This window comes from Xyrauchen texanus, chromosome 36 (genome assembly GCF_025860055.1).
Source record: "Xyrauchen texanus isolate HMW12.3.18 chromosome 36, RBS_HiC_50CHRs, whole genome shotgun sequence".
Lineage (NCBI taxonomy): Eukaryota > Metazoa > Chordata > Actinopteri > Cypriniformes > Catostomidae > Xyrauchen > Xyrauchen texanus.
In genome coordinates, this window is record NC_068311.1 from 36,524,622 (window position 1) to 36,548,108 (window position 23,487).

The 23,487-nt window shown below is 42.9% G+C and overlaps 1 pseudogene; it reads right to left on the reverse strand.

Annotated features, from left to right (window-relative positions):
• Positions 1-345: 345 nt before the first annotated feature.
• LOC127629725 (NAD-dependent protein deacetylase sirtuin-2-like) lies at positions 346-21,763 on the reverse strand (annotated as a pseudogene).
• Positions 21,764-23,487: the final 1,724 nt, after the last annotated feature.

The following is a 23,487-nucleotide window of genomic DNA, read 5'->3' on the forward strand; positions in this document are numbered from 1 at the left end:
TTGTTGGGAATGAAATGAGGGTGAGTAAATAATGACAGAATTACATTTTCAGATAGCTATACTATAATTCAAACTTTAAGCTTTTCATAATCATATACCCAAGCGGAACACTCTGGTATACAGTAGCTTCTGCAAGAGTGTGTACTTTCTATCTGTCTCACGGTTCCTGTCTGGGCTCTGTGAGGTTTCTGTACTACTTATATAGTATCTATTGCTATTTCCTCAAACTGTTATAGTCAGAAGAAAGACACAACAGCTCAGAGGAACAGTACACTTGAAAAGCCCAGAGACAAGTATATTAGAGTACATAGATCTATTAGAACAGCCTCTGCATGCTCTGCAATGTTATTCTGTCTTGTCACTCTTCCCAGCCTCGGCCCCAGTGTCTTTAGAGCTCTGTCTTTCTTTTTGGCAATTTTGCTGTTTATCAAAGCTTGTTCACGCTTCACCAACTCCTCTAACTCTGCCTGAAACAAAAGGATGACATCTCATGCAATAAACATAGATCAAAACAAGACAAAACGGTGCTTGCCTGTGTAAAATTATGGCTGTATTTACTTTCCATCCCAGTTGTGAGGTGCGCCACATCTCTGAGAATGACTAAAATGAATAAACTCAACATTCTAAACCCCCAACTTATAACCTTATGTGTATAAACTTTCACATTTTCACAAACTTTTAAATCGAAAATGCATTCCTAACTATGCATTTGTGCCTAAAATTGTATTTAAAAAGGTGCTGAACTTCCAAGAAATAAGATTTCACCCCCAGTCATTAGTGGGATGCAGCCTCTCCAATATTAAGATTAAGGGTTAATAAATATAGTTTTTTCAGTAGCTGATTCTTTAACCATTTTCCTAACTCTAACACAACAATGCAAGAACACTCACCTGTAAGCTTTATCAGAGTCAAAATCCATTCCTCTTCCAAAACCAAATAACCCCATGCCAAATTCTGACTGTTGGAGAAACATGTGTTATTACACATATTCTTACAGTTCTACCAGTCCAGTTTTCTCCATATTGATAAGCAGCCTTGGACAGCTGTTTGATACTCTGTAGACCAGGGGTGCCCAATACGTCGATCGCGATCTACCAGTCGATCGCAAAGGCAATGCTGGTAGATCGCACAAAATGTAAATGTACTTTCGTTAAATTTTAATAAAAATAAATATAATGTCTTTCCTTCTTTTAGTTTCTGTCTGACTTGCACTTGACGAGTAAATATTGACCAAGTGAGGTTTTGTTTATTCAGTTGCCATGACAACTAGGTTTGAGCATACGTGCCTCCCAAGGAGTTCTGAGAACAGAGCGCAAAATTGCGATACTACTGCCCGGATTAGGCAAAACTGAATGGAATCAGACAGTTTTGCCTAATCCGGGCAGTGCCATTAAACCAAATTTTTTATTATTCTGGTTGCTATAAATACAGTATATTGACTTTAATTTACTTGACTTTAACATGTTGTAAAATAACCACAGTGTTTGGCTATTAGTAACGCACAATCTTGATTTTTATGTCTGTTTGAATATCTCTTATGTTCTTTACTGTCAGTTGTTGATTAAAAAAACAAATACACACAAAAAAACACATTAATATCAATCACATATAGCGCAGAACCAGCAAAGAAACAAATCAGCAACTCTCTTGTCTACGGCTTCTCATTTCTAAATCTGTCCCTTTAACTTATGTCCTTTCATTTGCGTCCTGTCAGCTCCCTCTTAGGATACAATAAAAAGGTGCAAGGAAGGAAATAAGGATGGAGGAATCCAAGTGAAATGTGTAAGTAAAATGAAATGTCTCGTCATTTCAGAGCATCGCATTTGCGCAGCTGCATTCCCTCTGAGCACTTGCCATTATGTTGTTCAAATTTCATTTAATTATATATTAAGAATAAATCCTAATAGCTCAAGATGCACTCTCGAAGTATGTGACAATTACAGTTTGTTAAAACAGCCTCCTCATAAAGCTTCTTTTGTCCTCTTTTTAATTCTATTTCATATAAACGTGCTAGATGAATATCTTTTTTTCCACATTTAGCTGTTTTTAGACAACTTTAAAGAACTTCTTGATAAAAACGAGTCTCGAGACACCTGTGTTCTGCCTTATTCAGTGCACTGCATCTTCCTTTTTTTAGCACAAGAGCTTGTTTGGTCTGAACTAGTGTCAGAAATTAACAAGAGCTTAGGGCAAAAATGCCACTGCAAGTGACAAAAAGGTGGGGGCAAAAAGGATTTGCCACTTATGATTTCAATTTCTTATTTGCAACATTGGATACTGTATATTTATTTTTCTATTCTAGACCTAATATATATATATATATATATATATATATATATATATATATATATATATATATATAATGTATTAAATGAAATTATTTGATGGTCATTTAAATTTATAGGTAAACGCTTATCTTATTATTCAGGTTGAACATGTATTTTGAGGAATTTATTAATTTGAAGTATTGAATAACACAATGATGTCATATTGCCATATTTTGTATGGTTATAAAATATGCCCTAACAATGCCCTCATAATGGTAAAAAAAACTACACCGGGGCAAATTTTGCCCCTTAATAGAAAAGTTAATTTCTGACACTAGTCTAAATAGCCTCTTTTAAAAATGCTTTAGCCAATAGTTACATAAATGCTATAGATAATATTAATAATTGTAATAATATTAATACAAATGCTTGTGAGAGAAAAAATTTGTGAGAAGTATTGAACGCTTTGGTGTTGTTTTGCAAAAATTTTTTTTAAATGTCTCTACAATAAGGGTAAGCTATTTAGATATTAGCTGCACTGTCATGAATGGAAATAGCCTGCCGAGATCATTCCAAACATGGCAGACAGTGGGATGACTTGCTAGAAAGGCTTTGGTTATGAATAACAGTCTGACACATTTCAGAATGCAACGATGCATGAAATTGAGCTTGCATTGCAAGATGCATCTGTGTTCATTTACTTGCATAGAGTATGTTTTGGCACTCAGACCATATGTTATAAGATCCATTTAATCAATGTTCAAATAAAGGAATATTACCATCCCAGAGTCCGATTACAAGAGGATGTTTACCGGGTCTTACGGAAGCAGAACACAAGGAAAGCACAAGAACCAGATGGTGTTTCAACCACTTGTCTAAAATCCTGTGCTGACCAGCTGGCCCCCATCTTCACACAGACCTTCAACAGATCACTGGAGTGGTGTGAAGTTCCCTGTTGTTTCAAATGCTCCACCGTCATCCCCTTCTCAAAGAAACCCAAAATCACAGGAATTAATGACTCCAGAACCCTTGCTCTGACATCTGTGGGCATGAAGACATTTTATAGACTGGTGTTTGCCCACCTGAAGGACATCACTGGACCCTTTCTGGATCCCCTGCAGTTTGCTTATCAAGAGAACAGGGCTGTGGATGAAGCAGTCAATATGGGACTGCATTATATCCTGCAACACAAAACAGTGGAGATGACAGTGGACTTTAGGAGGAACACCCCAGCATCGACCCTGCTCACCATTATGAACAGCACTGTGGCAGCAGTGGAGTCATTCAGGTTCCTGGGCACTACCATCTCACAGGACCTGAACTGGGAGACCCACCTAGTCTCAATTTTGAAAAAGGCCCAACAGAGGTTGTACTTCCTTTGCCAGCTGAGGACGTTCAACCTGCCACAGGTGCAGCGGATACAGTTCTACTCAGCAGTCATTGAGTCTGTCCTCTGCACTTCAATAGCTGACTGGTTTAGTTAAGCTACCAAGTCAGACATCAGAAGACTTCAAAGGATAGTTCAGACAGCTGAGAGGATTATTGGTGCTCCCCCATCCACCCTGCTAGAACTGTATACATACAGAATGATGAAAAGGGCTGGTAAAGTCAATCTCGACCCCATTCACCCAGCACACTTCTTTTTCGAACTGTTTCCCTCTGGCCGGTGCTACAGATCACTGAGCACCAGAACAGCCAGGCACAGGAACAGTTTTTCCCTCAGGCCATCCACCTCTGTTTTGGTACTCACCACTGCTGAACAGGAGCACCCCATAGGCCTTGCCGTTTCAAAGATGCTCTGACCCAGTCATCTAGCTATAACAATTTGGCCCTTGTCAAAGTCGCTCAGGTCTTTACTCCAGCCTATTTCTCCTGCATTCAACACGTTGACTACGAGAACTCCGATTCCTCGTTTATCATCTAATCTACCTTGACCTTGAAATGTGGCCTTGTTAGGAGATGATCAATGTTATATGCTTCACATGTGAGAGGTCATAATGTTTTGGCTTATCTGTGTATAAGAGGTAATTTTATTATTTAAAAATACTCTGTTTCAGAAATCAAATCTTCCATTCCAGTCAAGAGTATTTATTGCTTCCACTCTGCAAAAATTACTCTTTTTGAAATTGGCAACATTGTGACGTCACAGTGCAGTATAATTTGAATAGCCCCGCCTCCACAACTATATTGGACTCAACAGTAATGCCGGTGAGTAACAAATTTAATACAACTTTTTCTGTCTGTGTTTGTTTGATATACAAGGCATTGTATAGTGTTGTTTTATTGCAAAATAAACCATGATAAGGATTCCAATGCAGAGTGGATTTTGCTTATTACATGGTTACATACCAAAAAAATACATAATTGTTTATGAAATATTGATGTGAGATTAAATTATTTTATTATGCAAGAAGAACGTGTATCATTGAGTGCAATGGAAGACGAGTGTAGTACAAGCTAGTGGCTTCCATCTCATCTGTTTTGCCAAGACGTCTCGCATTTTGGCTGAAATTAATGCCAATTATCCCGTATTTAAGCAATAAAACAGTAGAGGACAATCCCCTTCCCTGGTCGACCAGTGAACATACCGTATTTCCCATTACACATGATGTGTATTGAAGCAGCCAAAATACAGAGGCAAACACCATGGTCAACCATACATTACTGCTGGATGCAGATTTATTAACCTTTCACATTCTCATTTTTTGTTAGTATTGACTATTTGCATAGTTTTCAGTTCCCCTTCTGTCGCTCTCTCCACGTTGTGTCAGAGAAGCGACACTAGGGGTCTCTCGAGCGCCGATATTCACCTCTAAACTATGAAAAAAGGCCAATGAGAGTTGGCAACCAGTATTTGCATGTCCCGCCCCCGGACATACGGGTATTTAAGCGGCGCAAATACGGGAGTTCATTCAGAAAAATTTCTTCGGAGCCGATGGTCGTGTCTGCAACTGCTGCGTGTACACACCGAGTTCCTGCTATCCTCTGCTGCATGCTGTTGGATCTTATGGTGCACAACAGCGGCTTTCTCCTGTTTGCACGGCTGTGCATTTCCTGCCCCTGAGCGCTTAGACAGTGCAGAATATTAAAGATCTTTTTCGAGTTCTTTTTTCTTAAAAGAGTGATTTTATTTTAAAAGAGTAATTTCCTCTAAAAGAGCAAAACACAGCGGCGTTGAACGTCCTTTTAAGGACGCGTCTTTTTCAAGATGCCCTTCCGCCCCTGTGTTGTTCCTGGATGCGGTAGAGTACTCTCCGCTTCCGATGGCCACAGGTGTTGTCTCGTGTGTCTGGGCAGCGATCACACCGAGGCTGCGTTTGTGGATGGTTCATGTTCTCATTGCGAGAACATGACAATGACAACGTTGCGGTGGCGGCTTGCTTACAACCGTAAGCAATCCACTCCAGCCGCCCCCCTCGTCGCTCCTTCTTCCCACGGGATTGAGTACGATGCAGCTGGCGATGGAGGCGATTCGGGGATGGCAGCGGGTGCAGCTCCGCTGGGTACGCCCCCTCGGACCACCCGCGCCCCGACACGCTCGTTGACTCCCGTACCCGCTCAAGGTGACGGCGACTCGCCTCACAGCCAGTCTGCCTACCCTCTTGCGATGGAAGCAGACGAGTTCGCCGCGACATCGGAGGGCGTGGGATCTGACGCCGAGGACTCCTCTGGGCTGCCGCCTTCGGGCTTGCACGCCCAGGAAGAGGCCGACGCGCAGATGTCCGATATGCTTTCCCGGGCAGCCAACAGCGTGGGCTTGGACTAGGAACCCTCCATCCTCCCCACAGCCATCACGGCTAGACGACTGGTTCTTGGGTGCTGGGCGCCGCTCACAGCCTCGCCCCCCCTCGGTTCCATTGTTCCCGGAGGTGCATGATGAGCTGACATCTTTGTGGAGAGCACCCCTCTCCACTCGTCGCACCGCCACCTGCTCATCCGCCTTCGCCACCCTCGACGGCGGAACGCGCTACGGATACACGGCGATCCCCCAGGTGGATAGAGCTGTTGCGCTCCATCTATGCCCCGGAAGCTCTACCACCTGGCGAGGTCGCCCTGTACTCCCTTCCCGGTCCTGTAGAGCAACATCCTCGCTCACCGCGAAGGCCTACAGCGCTACCGGACGCGCCGCTTCCGCCCTGCATGCCATGGCTCTCCTGCAGGTCCACCAAGCCAAGGCACTCCGAAACATGCACGGGGGTGGCCCTGATCCCGACACGCTGCAGGAACTGCGCTCAGCGACCGACCTCACCCTAAGAGCAACGAAGGTCACAGTGCAGGCGCTCGGGCAGGCGATGGTCACTTGTGGTCCAGGAACGTCAGCAATGGCTGAATTTGGTTGAGATGCATGAAACCGACAAGACTCGCTTTCTCAACGCCCCTGTCTCCCAGTTCGGCCTCTTCGGCGACACCGTTGAGGACTTTGCCCAGCAGTTCTCCCTGGTGAAGAAGCAGACGGAGGCCATCTCGCACATCATGCCTCGCCGCAAGCCTGCCGCCACGGCCCAGGCTCCATCTGCTCACCGAGGGCATCCTCCAGCGGCCACAAGACCTTCTGCTCCGCCTCAACCCGGGCCCAGCTCTCAGCTCCGGCGTCGAGCAAACCGCGGGAAGCGTACACCCCCTGTCTCACGGACCCCATCAAGGACCCGGAATGCTCCCAGGCGCTCCTGAGACACTGGACCCAGAGTGCGAGACGTTAGCTCCGGAGGTGATAAGACCGCTCCGTCCCCCGGTGGAGAATCTTTTGTTTTTTCATTTGCCGCACCCCTCAACAGGGGCTGCGGTACCCACATTCTCAATAAAATAACTATTTCCTTTACCTCTGGGTCACATGGCCTGCAAATGCCGTTCTCACGGCAATCTGCTTTCAGGCCTCAACAGTCCTGGCTCCCTGGATGCGGTGCACCCGCCCTCAGCCCCACGTCTGTTCCCCGGCGGGACGGTTCAGACGAGTCCAGAGGACGCCAATGTCGGACCTCCTCCTCAGTCAGGAACCCGCCCCCTGCCGGGTGCGCGGAGCAAGGTAAGTGCTTTGAGTTTGTTGTCAGCACCAGAGCGTCAGGGTGCCACGTTGCCCCCTGACGCCGCGTTACCTGTTCCGCACCGCTGCGAAGCCCCGCCGGGTACGTCCAAAAAACCCGTCCCCATGGTGCCCCTTGCACGGTGCTTAGAGGCATGGCTTTCACTGCCAAACCCGTCGCGATGGCTGCACCGGACCATTCGACTTGGTTACGCAATTCAGTTTGCCAGGTCTCCGCCCCCCCTTCGTGGGCGTTTGTTTCTCCGCAGTACACGACAGACACGTTCAGTCCCTGCGCAAAGAAATCGCCTCCCTTTTGATCAAGGACGCGATAGAGCCTGTCCCTCCAACCGAAACGAAGAAGGGTTTCTACAGCCCTTACTTCATTGTACCCAAGAAAGGCGGCGGCTTACGACCGATCTTGGACCTGTGAGTTTTCAATTGGACCTTGTCCAAACTCCCGTTCAAAATGCTCACCCAGAAGCAAATCCTATCTGGCGTCCGGCATCTAGATTGGTTCGCAGCGGTAGACCTGAAGGATGCGTACTTTCACGTCTCGATTCTCCCTCGACACCGACCCTTTCTGCGGTTCACGTTTGACGGCCAGGCGTATCAGTACAAAGTCCTCCCCTTCGGCCTGTCTCTGTCCCCTCGCGTCTTCACGAAGGTCGCAGAGGCAGCTTTGGCCCCGCTCCGAGGAGCGGGCATACGCATACTCAATTACCTCGACGATTGGCTCATTCTGGCCCCCTCGAAGGAATTACTATGCGCACACAGAGACCAGGTGCTCAAACACCTTGGCCGTTTAGGGTTTCAGGTCAACTGGGAAAAGAGCAAGCTCACCCCGGTCCAGAGCATCTCTTTTCTCGGTTTGGAGTTAGACTCAGTCTCAATGTCAGTCAGTGCTGGAATGCCTCGCTTCTTTCAAGCCAGGCGCCGTGGTCCCTTTAAAACATTTCCAACAGCTCCTGGGGCATATGGCATTCTCCAGAGACCCCCCTTCGAGCCGCTTGACTCAGTTGGACTCAGGGCCCTCTCTCTCAAGACCGCCCTGCTGATCGCGCTCGCTTCCATCAAGAGGGTCGGGGACCTGCATGCGTTCTCTGTTAGCGACGCTTGCCTGGAGTTCGGTCCGGCAGACACTTTCGTGATCTTAAGACCGCGACCGGGCTATGTGCCCAAGGTTCCTACCACACCCTTCAGGGATCAGGTGGTGAACCTGCAAGCGCTGCCCCGGGAGGAGGCAGACCCAGCCCTTTCACTGCTGTGTCCAGTACGTGCTTTACATATTTATCTGGACCGCACACAGAGCACTAGATGCTCTGAGCAGCTCTTCGTCTGCTTTGGGGGACAGCAGAAAGGGAACGCTGTCTCCAAGCAGAGACTCGCCCACTGGGTTGTCGATGCCATTTCCCTTGCTTATCACACCCAGGCCGTGCCCCCCCCTTGCGGGTCCGAGCTCACTCCACCAGGAGTGTTGCGTCCTCATGGGCACTGGCTAGGGGCACTGCCCTAGCAGACATCTGCAGAGCAGCGGGCTGGGCAACACCTAACACTTTTGCGAGATTCTATAATCTCCGAGTTGAGTCAGTATCGTCCTGTGTTTTCTCAGGTCCGAGCCCGTAGAACTCGGTAGCACGCTGACGATCTGACCGGGTGAACCGCTTGCGCCTAGCGCCCTTTCCCCCTAACCAAGGGAAAACAGTGCGCCTTCGTTCCCAGGAGATCCCATGTTTGGGACGCTGGTTGATTCCTCCCTAGCCCTCGTGGGTCGCAGTTCAGCGGAGGAACTTGCCGACCCAAGCCACTGCGGGTACCGCAAGCTACCCTGTACTGGTATAGGTGCTCCACAGGTAAGGCCTCCTGTTCGGACTCCCCCTGTGTGTAATGCCACAGTACTGTCCCCTCTTGAGCGGACCCCCGTGTTTCCCTTAGGCAGTCACAGCTGCCTCGGTCGCCGTTTTGTATGCTTCTCCCCTCTACGAGGCTGGATCTACCACCGCACCAACTTTTCCACTTAGGCCCTAAGCAGGCCTCTGATGTGTTTGCCACTAAAATTTGCCTCCCCTCCCGGGTAGGCGTGGCCTCCCTCAATGCGTGTAAGTGCCCCGGCCGTAGTTGCTCTATGCGAGAAACATAGAGAGAAAAGAGGCCCAGCCAGGCTGGCCCGTTCCCATGTTGGCGGCCATCACCTTGTTCCCCCCTCCAGGGTAACGATAAGGAGTCCGATGGCTTAAATGGGGCATTGGGGAAGGGTACGTGCAGCCTGATGCAGTTGGTTGTTTTGCACGTACGTTTACCTGCTCGCTCCTGCATCAGCAGTTCATGAACATGGCTCATCGCATGGCACTTTATAAGTGGACCCCTAGTGTCACTTCTCTGACACAACGTGGAGAGAGCGACAGAAGGGGAACGTCTAGGTTACGTATGTAACCTCCATTCCCCGATGGAGGGAACGAGACGTTGTGTCTCCCCTGCCACGTCGCTGAGCCGAGCCACTGTTGTAGCCGGACCATTTCCGGCTCCTCAGAAATATCCTGAATGAACTCCCGTATCTGCGCCACTTAAATACATTATGTCCGGGGGCGGGACATGCAAATACTGGTTGCCAACTCTCATTGGCCTTTTTTCATAGTTCAGAGGTGAATATCGGCGCTCAAGAGAGACCCCTAGTGTCGCTTCTCTGACACAACATCTCGTTCCCTCCATCGGGGAACGGAGGTTACATACGTAACCTAGACGTTTTACACTGGCGGCCAAAAGTCTGGAATATTGTACAGATTTTGCTCTTATGGAAAGAAATTGGTACTTTTATTCACCAAAGTGACATTCAAGTGATCACAATGTATAGTCAGGACATTACTGATGTAAAAAAAACAGCACCATCACTATTTGAAAAAAGTCCTTTTTGATCAAATCTAGACAGGCCCCATTTCTATCAGTCATCACTCTAACACCTTATCCTTGAGCAAGCATGCTAAATTGTTCATTTGGTACTAGAAAATTATTTGCCATTATATCACAAATAGCTGATATTTGGTTTGTTAAATGAAGCTTAAAATTGTCTTTGTGTTTGTTTTTGAGTTGCCACAGTGTGCAATAGTCTGGCATGTCTTAAGGTAAATATTAGGTCAAAAATGGCAAAAAAGAAACAGCTTTCTCTAGAAACTCAAACTGTTTTGAGGAATGAAGGCTATACAATGCTTGAAATTGCCAAAAACCTGAACATTTCATACAGAGGTGTACTCTACAGTCTTCAAAGACAAAGAACAATTGGCTCTATTAAGGACAGAAAGAGATGGGGAAGGCCAGATGTACAACTAAAAAGGAGGATAAGTACATCAGAGTCTCTAGTTTGAGAATTAGACGCCTCACATGTCCTCTGCTGACAGCTTCATTGAATTCTACCCGCTCAACACCAGTTTCATGTACAACAGTAAAGAGAAGACTCAGTGGTGCATGCCTTATTAGAAGAAATGCAAAGAATTTCATTGGAAAACAGATACTTGGAAAAGAGTGTTATGGATCTTAACCCCATTGAGCTTTTGTGGGATCAGCTAGACTGTAAGGTGCGTGAGAAGTGCCCAATAAGTGCTACAGGAAGCATGGGAAGCATGGGGGGAAATGTCACCTGAGTATCTGGACAAACTGACAGCTAGAATGTCAAGGATCTGCAAAGCGGTCATTGCTGCACGTGGACTTTTGGATGAGAAATCTTTGAAGTAGTTTAAGAAGTTCTGAATATTTTTTCAAATTGTAAAGGCAATTTTTCACGTTATTAATTTCATGACTATACATTGTGATCAGTTGAATGCCACTTTGGTGAATAAAAGTACCAATTTCTTTCCATAAGAGCAAAATCTGTGCATTATTCCAAACTTTTGGCCACAAGTGTATATAGCATTATTCTATCACAATATCAAGTTTGCTGATGACACAACTGTCCTTGGTCGCATAACAGATGGTGAGGAGTCTGCGTAGAGAGTGCAGGTTGCTGACCAGGCAGTCTGGTGTATAGATAACAACCTCTCTCTTAACATTACTAAGACCAAGGAGATGATTGTGGACTACAGAAAACATAAGGGAGGAGACCATTCAACAATGCACATTTTTAGGATGTCTGGTGTAAAAGGCTCTCTTGAGGTCATTCCATAGCATCTTAATTGGATTAAGGTCTAAGATCTGACTGGGCAACTCCAAAAGGTGGATTTACTTTTTTGAAGCCATTCGGTAGGATGGCTTCAGGGTCATTGTCTTGCTGCATCACCCAACTTCTGAGCTTCAGCTGGCGAACAGCCACCTTGACATTATCCAGTAGGACATCTTGATAAACTTGGGAATGAATTTTTCCCTTGATGACGGCAAGTAGCAAAGCATCCCCAAATCATGATGCTCCCTCCACCGTACTCCATTGTTGGGATAATGTTTTTATGTTGGTATGCAGCTCTCATTTTACGCCATACGTAGCGCTTCATGTTCTTCCCAAAAAATTCAACCTCAGTTTATCAGTCCACAAAATTGTTTCCAAGTAGCGTTGTTGAGTGTCAAGGTGGTCTTTGGCAAACATCAGGCGTGCATAAATTTTTGTTGGAAAGCAAAATCCTTTGTGGTGTCCTGCCATGGATCCCATGCCTATTTAATGTTTTCCGTATCATAGACTTATGAACAGAGATGTTAACAAGCTCCAATGATTCCTTCAAGTCTTTAGTTGTCGACCTAGGGTTCTTTTTACCTCATTGAGCATTCTATGGTGTGCCCTTTGAGTCATCTTGGCTGGATGGCCACTTCTAGGGAGAGCAGCCACAGTAATAAAATGTCTCCATTTATAGACAATTTGTCTAACTGTGGACAAAGGTATATCTATGCTCTTCAAGATAACTTTGTTACTTTTCCAGCTTGATGCAAAGCAAAAATCCTTGATCGTTGGACTTCTGAGTTCCCTTTTTTCCGATTAGAATGTGAATAATTTTTTGTGAGTGTGAATAGCAAATTACACATTTTTGAGAGATTTATAAGTCAAAGTTCCTCTAACCCACACCTCCAATCTTGTTTCATTAATTGAATGACAGGTTTGCCAACTCCTGACTTTAATTAGCTTTTGTTGACTAATCAACACTACACTGTGAACGTTTGAATGATGTATTCAATACGTACAAGAACAATAGAATCATTTGTGTGTTATTAGTTAAAACAGATGTGTTTGTTCATTATTGTAACTTAAATGAAGATCAAACCACATTTTAGGATACATTTGTACATAAATGCAGGTAAGTCCAAAGGGTTCACATACTTTTCTTGCCACTGTAAGTTGGTGTCTTCACTGCAATACTGTGACAAAAACTGCACATCAGTAACATTTATTTTTCAGCAGGCTAAAGATTTTCGGAATGCCACTGCATATTCAGATCATCTTTTACAGACGCACTATTGAGAGTATTTTGACAGGCTGTGTCACTGCCGGGTTTGGGAGCTGCTCCACACATGATCAGAAAATACAGCAGAAAGTAGAAATCAGCTCAACTCATCGTTGGCTGTGAGCTACCAAACCTACAGGACATTTATTCAGATAGATGCTTCCAAAAGGCCAGGTCTATCTAAGCGGATCCCATTCAACCATGTTACAGGCAAATGGTACAGAAGTATTTCATCCTGATCAAACAGACTTAAAAACAGTCTTTAAATGCAGGTAATAGGACTGCTAAACAATCAGTCTTTCTTAATCATTCTACACATAGTTATTTTTCTATTATTATTTAAATTGTATATCATATTTATACTATTTACATTGTATCTTTTCTTAACTTAAATGTTTTATTAAATGCTTAAATATTTTTTATTTAATTTTTTTAATCTGATTTGTGATTTTCTGCTTTCCTCTGCTCTGGAGCTTGCCGATAATGCATTTCATTACCTTTAATAACATTATAAGTGTTTTATTAATTATAACCTCAGGAAAAATAATCAAATGCATGACATGACCCCATTAAAGGGATATACAGCAGCCACACATATGTGCATCACAGTACAGCTTGCATATCTGAGAAGTTTCCTAATCGTCTACCTTAAACTGTCCTGGGTAGAGCTCTCTGGCCAGAGCAAAGAAGGGCTCAGGATTTTTCTGGAGAAAGAAGGAATGAAAAATACTTTACAATCAGGCTTGTGTCCTATTAGTGATAAACAATAATGCTGCAGTTTTTCTCCAGCAGCACAAGCACACCTTAAAATAGTCTATCTGAAAGATGGCCTCTGGGTAGGGCAGGTTGTACATCTGTAAATTGGCATAAAGATGAAATCTGGTATTCAAGCCACTAAATGAAGGAGAGATTCACTGTTAATGCTGAGACAATTATTAAATACCATGTATGGTCTATAGACGACTGGCAAGTATCATTCAAATTTTTAGGAATAGGGCCATAAGCAATTTTCGAGGACAAAGAACATGTGAAGAGAAGATGATCAAAAAAATAGGTCCTGTGGATTCTGTGGACAGTTTTGGTACCGAATTTCAACTGCTTTGATCACAGTTGCACAATTAGGATTTCCTTAAGTTATAGCATCACTTAGAATATTTTGTTGTATGTGTATTACATTTTGTTATGTTTGGAATTGCACTCACAAGATACTGGCCATTTAGTCAATGTGGGACACACCCAAAAACCTATTGGTTTACATCATCTGAATGACAAAATGAATCAAGTTTATTTTTGTAAGGCAGGGTGCCAATGTGTTTGCATTCAAAGGCAAAGAGCAAATGTATGATCTTTGAGAAAATCATCAAACTAACTTTCTCGTAATTAGCAACTCTTCCTGAGGCATCACACCCCACTGAGCGAAGACTGCAAATTCACACCTCATTGTTGCCCTTCCACATCTGTCCCATTCTCTCCTCTCTCCCCCTCACCCATTCAGCTCAGAATCACCTAAGATCTGTATGTAACAAAAGTCTATATCTGATGTATACAAATAATGTAACTAGTGTAACATGTTTGGAATCATTTAAAATGTCTCAGTGCATCTGGTATAGTGCTCTTATTCCCAGGTTTGTAAACTTAATGACAACAAAGTTATAAGGTCTTTGCCAAATGCTTTATAATTCTGGTCTGTCCCCATCCCTGCTTGTATGTTAATGAGGTATGTCCCCAGGACTTCCAAACCTAACCACTCCCAAAATCCCCTTTGTCCATGGTTTGGGTATTTAAGGAGGTGTGACACATTGCTCAGGGTTCTCTGTAATCAGACGATCCCAAACAGTTTACTGTTTGTAATTTATATCAGGTGATTGCAATTCGAATTTCTTATGTTTTGATAAAATGTCTAACTTTGACTTATCACTGTCTAATTGGAATGGATGAATTGATGTTACCTGGTCAATAAATTGTCAACATTTGATTTTATTCTGACTGACTCTGACATTGTGTTTCCCAAACAGATTAAACGATTAGTATGTTACCGCAAGTCTGCGTCAGATTAGTGATGACTAATATTTGGCATCGATTCAAGTGTACTTGGTTTGCAAAGACAAAAAGGGAACTTCCGTTTAGAACAGCAAACGCTGCCTGAACAATCTAAATTCGGGTGTGTATTACCTCTGTTTTAATTTGATGTTTCTCCAGATAAGTGTATCTGGGAAACCACGCATGGCCAATCCAAAGCTATTACAAGAGAAGTTATGTTGGTCAACTTACATCTGTAATAGTGGCCGTGACCTCTACTGAAGAAAACGTTAAGTTACATTCAAGTGTATGCAAATCCATGGGGGCTATACTGAAGTATCTTTGATTGTGTGAACTTGAACGTGACCGATCTCAGGTATATAGAGTTTTACCTCTGTTTGATGATCCAATACTGACCGCTTGTGATCGTGAGACCCGCGGTGTAGAGAAAAATACGCGAGGACCTCAAAGCGACATAGTTTCTTAATCTAAACGGGTAAAATATAGTTAAAGGAGTTAAAAGAATAATCAAACATTCGCTCACTTTTAATGATGCTCAGATATCATTAAAAACCTTTTTCATTATTGGAGTCAGATGAAATAACGAGGTAATACATAAGAGAAAATGTATTTCATTTAATATTGTTGTGTTGCGTAACAAGAAAGACAGTAATGCGCAGAGACCTTCACCCGTATTATTGGAGACTGCCATTGGACCGATAAACTTGTTTACATTTTGATAACTTTTTGTTAGGAGCATTGTCAGAGTATTGTGTATGTCACTTTAAAAAAAAAGCCTTATATGGATAAAAGAAGTAGAGAAAAAGGTGACTCTGAGCTCTGTTATATGTGAATGTTTCATTAATAAACTAAGTAAATAGTCATCGTCAGCCTCCTTCCTTGACATGGTGTCAGAAGTGGTGCCGTAAAGAGTGAACTACATGCCCGAAAATGCCACTGTTCAAGCTGCCAGACAACTTTACATTCGACAGGCCGGGAGAATGGCCTTCGTGGCGACAGCGTTTTGTGAGATACAGAACGGCTGCGAAGCTCACAGAAGAGGACGGGACCGTCCAAGTGAGTACATTAATTTACGCAATGGGAAATGAGGCGGAAAATATCTACAAATCATTTGTCTTCAATGAAAGAGAGAAAGAAGATGATTTCGAGACAGTGTTGAGAAAATATGATGACTACTTTGTACCGCAGACCAATGTTATTTACGAGAGGGCGCTGTTTCACCAGTGAACTCAAAGATCAGGGGAAAAAGCTGAGACATTTATTCGTGCACTGTACGAGTTGTCTGAAAACTGTGACTTTGGTGCTAACAGAAACGAGAACATCAGAGATAGACTAGTTGTAGGAATTAGAGACAAGGACCTGTCAAAAAGATTACAACTAATTAAAGACCTCACACTGAATGTTGCAGTACAAATGGTAAGACAAGCAGAGGAAGTTACTCACCAGGTCAGCCAGCAGGGGGATCCAACGTGCAGCGTGCAGGAGATCAGACGACCCAGACAGCGTACTGGTTACAGGTCGGAGCACAGCAGAGAAAGCCAACCGGGAAAAACAAGGAATGGTGAGGATAAATGTAGCCGATGCAGGAAAACAAAACATAAAGACAGAGAGAAATGCCCAGCTTTTGGAGCATTTGGAGCATTCCTTGAATGCAGGAGATATCACAAGAGAGGCCACTGGGAACGCATGTGCAAAACCAAATTAGTCCATGAAGTCATGAGGGAAGAGAGAGAATCTGACTCATTTTACCTTGGATCGGTACAGCAGCCTGGGAAAGGCAGCACAGAGACATGGACTGTTAATGCGTCGATTGGAAGTACACCCTTGGTATTTAAAATAGACACGGGGGCGGATGTGACAATAATAAGTGAACAGACATTCCAGAGCTTACAAAAGAAACATGAACTGTGCAAAGCAAATGTCATACTCAACAGTCCGGGAGGCCAGCTGAAATGCGTGGGTTAATTCAGAAGTAACATAAAGCATAAAGCGAAACAGTACGAACTGACCATATATGTCGTAAAGGGCCCAACAGTGAATAATCTTCTCAGTGGGAGAGCAGCTAAAGAAATGGGCTTGGTTAAACGAATAGAAGAGGTTAATACTAACAAGGGGGACCACGGAAGGCTAAACACGGAACCAGTTAAGATTCTACTCAGAGAAGGAGCAGAACCGTATGCTGTTAATACTGCCCATAGAGTACCACTGCCGCTGCTTCAGAAAGTGAAAGAAGAATTAGGAAGGATGGAGGCAAGTGGCGTGATAGAGAGGGTTACTCAACCGACAGACTGGTGCGCGCCTATGGTGCCCGTCATTAAACCTAACGGACAGGTGCGATTATGTGTTGATCTGAAAAGACTGAATGAAAAAATAAAAAGAGAACGATTCATGCTGCCGACAACAGATGAAATCCTCGCAAAACTCGCAGGAGCCAGAGTGTTTACGTCGCTAGACAGCAGCAGGTTAACAACATTCATCACACCATTTGCCAGGTATTGTTTTAAGAGACTTCCTTTTGGCATTAGCATTGCACCTGAGATTTTTGGATCTGGTCTGGAAGGAGTCCAAGTGTATATGGATGACGTCATTGTGTATGGAGCGTCGATGCAAGAACTCGACACACGGTTGAAGGAGGTAAAGGAAAAAATGGAACTTGCTGGTCTGAGATTAAATAAAGATAAATGCAAGATCAGGAAAAGTGAGTTGCAATTCCTGGGTCACGTCGTCGATGAGAACGGAGTCCGAGCGGACGCAGAGAAAGGAGTGCCTGTCGCATACTGCTCGCGTACCCTTACTAGTGCAGAACGTCATTATGCGCAGATAGAGAAAGAGTGCCTTGCGGGAGTCTGGCCGTGTGAACGCTTCAGTAAATATCTGAGTGGAATGGGGCAGTTTAAACTCGTTACAGACCACAAGCCGCTGGTACCTTTGATAAATTGTAAAGATCTGGACAATGTACCAATCAGATGCCAGAGACTTTTACTCAGATTGATGAGATTCAATGTGACAGCTGAATATGCACAAGGTAAAACACTCGTGGTAGCAGACACATTATCACGGAGTCCACAAAGCAGCACTATGGACAGTGACACAGAAGTGGATGTCAGCTGTTATGTTAATGCAATTGTGGAAAGCCTGCCTGCGTCAAAAGGGAGAATAAGTGCGATTAGTGATGCAACGCAACAAGATGGGAAACTGCAGAGAGTGAAGCACTTGATTAGAGTCGGATGGCCTGAACATATTCGCGAAGTACATCCATCAGTGAGAGACTTTCATGCATTCAGAAGCAAATTGTCTGAGATGGATGGCTTGCTTACAAGAGGTAACCGTATCATTCGAGTCTCTTCGAGGAGAAATTATTGAAAGAATTCATGAAGGACACATGGGGTTGACCAAATGTAGGGAAAGAGCACAGACATCTGTATGGTGGCCAGGACTATCTTCTCAGTTAAAACATAAAATTGAAGAACACAGAGAAAAGAACCTCTGAATCCAACTCCGTTACCAGAAAGACCATGGCAGCGCTTGGGGGTAGACTTGTGTGAGTACAAAGGGAAACACTATGTCGTACTCTCAGACTACTATTCTAGATTCTTAGAAATCTTACACTTGTCGAGCACCACAGAGGAACAAGTCGTAATCAAACTCAAAGCTGCATTTGCAAGATTCGGAATCCCGGAAGTTGTCGTGTCGGACAACAGACCACAATTTGCATGTGAAACATTCCGGTCATTTAGCTATGAGTATGATTTCGAGCACGTGACTTCAAGTCCACATCATCCATCGAGTAATGGTCATGCGGAACACGCAGTCCAGTCAGCAAAAGCAATCCTACGGCAAAAGGATCCGGTAATAGCGTTGCTGAGCTACCGAACAACACCAAATGCTTCGACGGGAGTGAGCCCGGCTGAACTTTTGATGGGACGGAGACTTAGGAACACGTTACCAACACTTGACAGCAACCTCGTTCCGAAGTGGCCGGATCAGAGACTGATACGGAGACGAGATAATGCTGCTAAGCAACAACATGCATTCTATTTTAATAGACGGCATGGAGTGAGAACTTGCCTTCGCTAAAGCCAGGAGATCTAGTCCTTGTCAAGTTGGATGGGGAGAAACAGTGGAAGACTCCAGCGACGGTCATGGGACAAAGTTCAACGAAGCGCTCTTACATGATGAGTAGCCCAGAAGGGGGAGTGAAAAGGCGTAATCGGTGTCACTTACAGCTTCAACGTTCTTCAGAGTGCAGTGATGATGCTGGAATAACAGAGCACTCAGAAACACGCGAGGAAGAGACTGTTAGAACAAATGACTCATTGCTCACACAGACTAATGAAGGATGGAAAGTCACAAGGTCGGGTAGAGTGAGTAAACCAGTTCAGAAACTGAATTTGTAATACTGTATGGTTACAAAATAGAATAAGAATTGAAGTTACTAAAGTGTTCTAATGTCAATGTTAGTGGTTGAAGTTCAGTAAAGAAAAGTAAATGTTAATAAAGGTGAGAAGCACTTATACTGTGTTGTGTAAGTCAGGTATACAGTTAAATTCTTTAATTTAAGGAATAAGTGGGTGTTTAAGAGAACATAAGTTGAATACTTAAAACATAACATTGTGTCAATAGATGTAGAGGTAATATACTATGTTTATAGTAATTTGGGATACCAGTTCTTCTGTTTACGAAAGGAAAGTTCTTCAAAGGGGGAGATGTCAGAGTATTGTGTATGTCACTTTAAAAGGAAGCCTTATATGGATAAAGGAAGTAGAGAAAAAGGAGACCTCGAGGTGAGAAGAACTGGTATACTTGGAGCTCTGTTATATGTGAATGTTTCATTAATAAACTAAGTAAATAGTCATCGTCAGCCTCCTTCCTTGACAAGCATCTCTAGATGACACATACAACATTTCATGCATATCAGACAAACAGCCTGGGAAAGAAAGTGGTAGAAAAGTTTTCCTGTGGAAATGGGGATATTCTAGCTTTAACGCTTCTAAAGTTATAAGCAAAAACATTAATAAGCTTAGTATAGTGCATCCTTGTGGTTATTCCTACAAAATTTGGCATAAAACCTAATTTTGCCAACCTGTACGTGGATGCAACATTTCACAATGATCGCCCGTTCAAATCGCAACTGGCACTTGAATCAAAGAAGATGCATGCCAAATTCCAACTTCCTTGATGAAACACAACTTCCTTGATGAAAAACTTCATGTCGAAGTTTACAAAATGTAATTAGGCTTGGATTTTGCCTTTAGAAGATATTGGTCGATAAGTGAAAATGGACCATGTCCAAACATTTTAATTGCTAGTAACTCTGAGGTTCACTGACGACTAATATGAAAGAACATTTACTTGCTTGTTGATATTCCAGCTCCAAGCATACATATAATGTTCTTGCCTGTTGACAAAGATAAACTCATCTAACATACAGAAGGCACACTATTAATTGGCAAAATATTAGTTGGAGTAAAAACATCCAAAGTACATAATCTAAAGTCTGAAAAGCCTACTCACATTTGCCACTCAGGATGTAGTGGGCGACCCCATCCAGGGTCAACTCATCCAACACTTTCTCCCCTGGACTCAAGCCAAGAGTCTGTGAGAAGAGACTGTGCAGGAAATCCACTAAATGATCTGCCATTAGTTGAAGGTGTGAAGCTATATGATTACTGTAAATGTTTATGAGCCATAGATGCATTTACATGTACTCTCAGTGTCTCCTGAAGCTTCTTTCTCATCACTGCTGTCGTCAGATTGACCCTGGAGAGATGAGATCAATAAATATTTATACAGTATGGCAAACCCTCAATACACAGCATAAGGTTTCTTGCTATAAATGAAGAAATATCAAAGCTGAACAGTTTACCTATATGTATAGTGCAAGGTTGACTAAAAGCCTAACATTTGGACATTTTTAGGCCGAAACCATGCCAGCAGGGCCGTAACCACAATATACATTGAGGGCAACCAATAATCAGGTATCGACAGATTGTCCCCCCCCCAATAATTGATATCCTTGTTGCTGTTCTGCTGCAGTTCATTATGCACCACTGTTTAATTGTCATTAAATTTTTGCAGGAATAATATAATGGTTTAAAAAGTTACATTTTGAGTGTGCGCAGTAGTCTAACACCACTCGTTAATGTTATTTGAGATCTTCACAACATTAAATGTTGTACAGACCTACAGTAGTTTCCAATGGTGCAAACTATTCACCATTTTGCAAAATTTGTCATTTTGAATTAAATTAATGTCACGTACAGTATGTGATTCATATATCAGTCATAATTTTAAATGTGAAAACAATAACGGAGCTGTTTTCAGCATATCAGGCTTAAGACAAAGAGTGAATGAGTGTCTATTGTAAAGGAATTGAATGAACATTGTTATCTGGTAAGCTTCTGAAGTAACAGCGTTTTCATCCTTTTCAGATTTGATCTAGAACATGGTAAGACCTGTGACTTCAATTGAGTTTTTAGGTATGGCAAGGACAGTGTCATATATTTTAAATTTTTAAAGACATGCTTACAGCCTTGCATGCCAGCAAAAAGCCAAAAAAATTATAAGAAATAGGTACAAAAGTACAAAAGTACAAGTACAAAAATACTTTCTATTGCTTAGGATCAAGTCCAAAAACTACAGTATTAAAAAATACGTCCAACAACGACAAAGGCACAAATATCATAAGCATACTATAAAAAACATGGTATTAAATTGGTACATGTCCAAAATCATGGTTTTACCATGATGGCCCAAGTCCAGTGGTACCTTTTCATTTGTGATGTCATGCACATGCCATGTTCATAGGCTGGTGGCCAAAAGTTTGGAATAATGTATTTTCCATAAGATTTTGCTCTTATGGATAGAAATTGGTACTTTTATTCACCAAAGTGGCATTCAAGAGATCACAGTGTATAGTCAGGACACTAATAACATGAAAAATCACTATAGCATTCCTACTATTACAAAAATAAATAAATGTTCAGAACTTCTTAAACTACTTCATCAAATAAATCCTCCATGTGCCGTAATGACCGCTTTGCAGATCCTTGGCATTCTAGCAGTCAGTTTGTCCAGATAAAGAGTAAATGATGAGAGAATTTTCATTTTTGTGTGAACTAACCCTTTAAGGGGTATGTGAAGGACAGGCCCATTCAACTGGTGGCGCACTGGCCAAATCTGTGAGTTTGTCAGTTGTCTTAGGGGCTGTTCACTCCGAATGTGTTTTGTGTCTGATGGTGCTGGTTTTCAATTGTTCTCCTATGTAAACTTATGCTAGATGGAAGTCGCAGGTCTCAATATCTTTTCAGTGTTTATGCAGGAGCGCCACGCTTTAGATGCTTTCAGATGTTGTGCTACAAATAATAATTATCCAGAATCTTGGCGAAATAGGAAGAGTAAATAACTAAAATCATACTGAAAAGCATTAATTTGGAGAAACAGAAAAGTTCTATTCATTAATTTGGTGAAGAAACATTTGAGTTTGAATCATCAACTGTTCGTCGCGAGCCTCAGGAACTGGGTTTCTTTGGCCAAACTGCTAATGCCAAGCATCAGTTGAAATGGTGTAAAGCATGCAACAAGTTGGACACTGGAGCAATGGAAACACGTTCTCTGGAGTGGTAAACCACCCTTCACCATCTCCCAATCTGATGGATGAATATTGGTTTGCCAGGTGCCAGGAGAACGCTACCTGCCAGCTGTAGAGTTTAGTGGTGGAGGAATAATAGTCTGGGGCTGAATTTCATGGTTTAGGTTAGGTTCCTTAATTCCAGTATAGACCAATCTTAATGTTGCATCGTACACTGACATATTAGAGAACTGTGTACTTCCAACTTTGTGGCAACATTCTGGAAAGGGCCCTTTCCAGTTCCAGCATGACCATTCCCTTGTGCACAAAGCAAGCTCAATAGAGAAATGGTTTACCGAGTCTGGTGTGGAAGAACTTGGCTGGCCTGCACAAAGCCCAGACCTGAACCTCATGGAACGCCTTTGGGATGAATTGGAACACAGACTTCGAGCCAGACATGATTGTCCATCAATGTCTGACCACACAGATGCTCTTTTGTCTGAATGGGAACAAATCCCAATAGCCATGTTCCAACATCTAGTGGAAAGCCTTCCCAGAAAATTGAAAGCTGTTATAGCAGCAAAGGGAGGGCTGATTCCTTACTAATGTCACATATAATTTTCCACAGCACACCTGACAATCTTTCATGGCACACTAGTGTGCCATGGCTCAGGTGTTGGGAAACACTGTTCTGTATTGTGTGTATTGTATACTTTACATTGTATATTATTATTTCTATATTGTGTTGTGTGGCTCTTTCATCTGTAAACTGAGCATTCAAAAGCCGTTTTACATAGAATACTGGCTTGCAATGTACTCTAAGAGAGCAGAATGAAGTTTTCCTCAGGCTGCCTGGGGGTCAGTTTGAAAAACCTTGACCAGAAGAGTAGCCTTTCGAAAGATATTAAGTCAATTGATTCAAAATTTACATAAAAAAAAAAACATTACCTTTGCAAGTCAGATTTCCACATCCACCTTCACCTGTGTCTCAGTCTTTAAACAGATCTAGTATCTGGTATTGTAGTGTTATGACATACTTTGGAGAAAATGTTTGCTAATATGGTAATCATTGGTATTTAGCTATTAAAAGATCATAGTAGACCATCTAAAACCATCCCTATACCACAGACGTCATGAAAGGAAACTTATATTTATATATATATATATATATATATA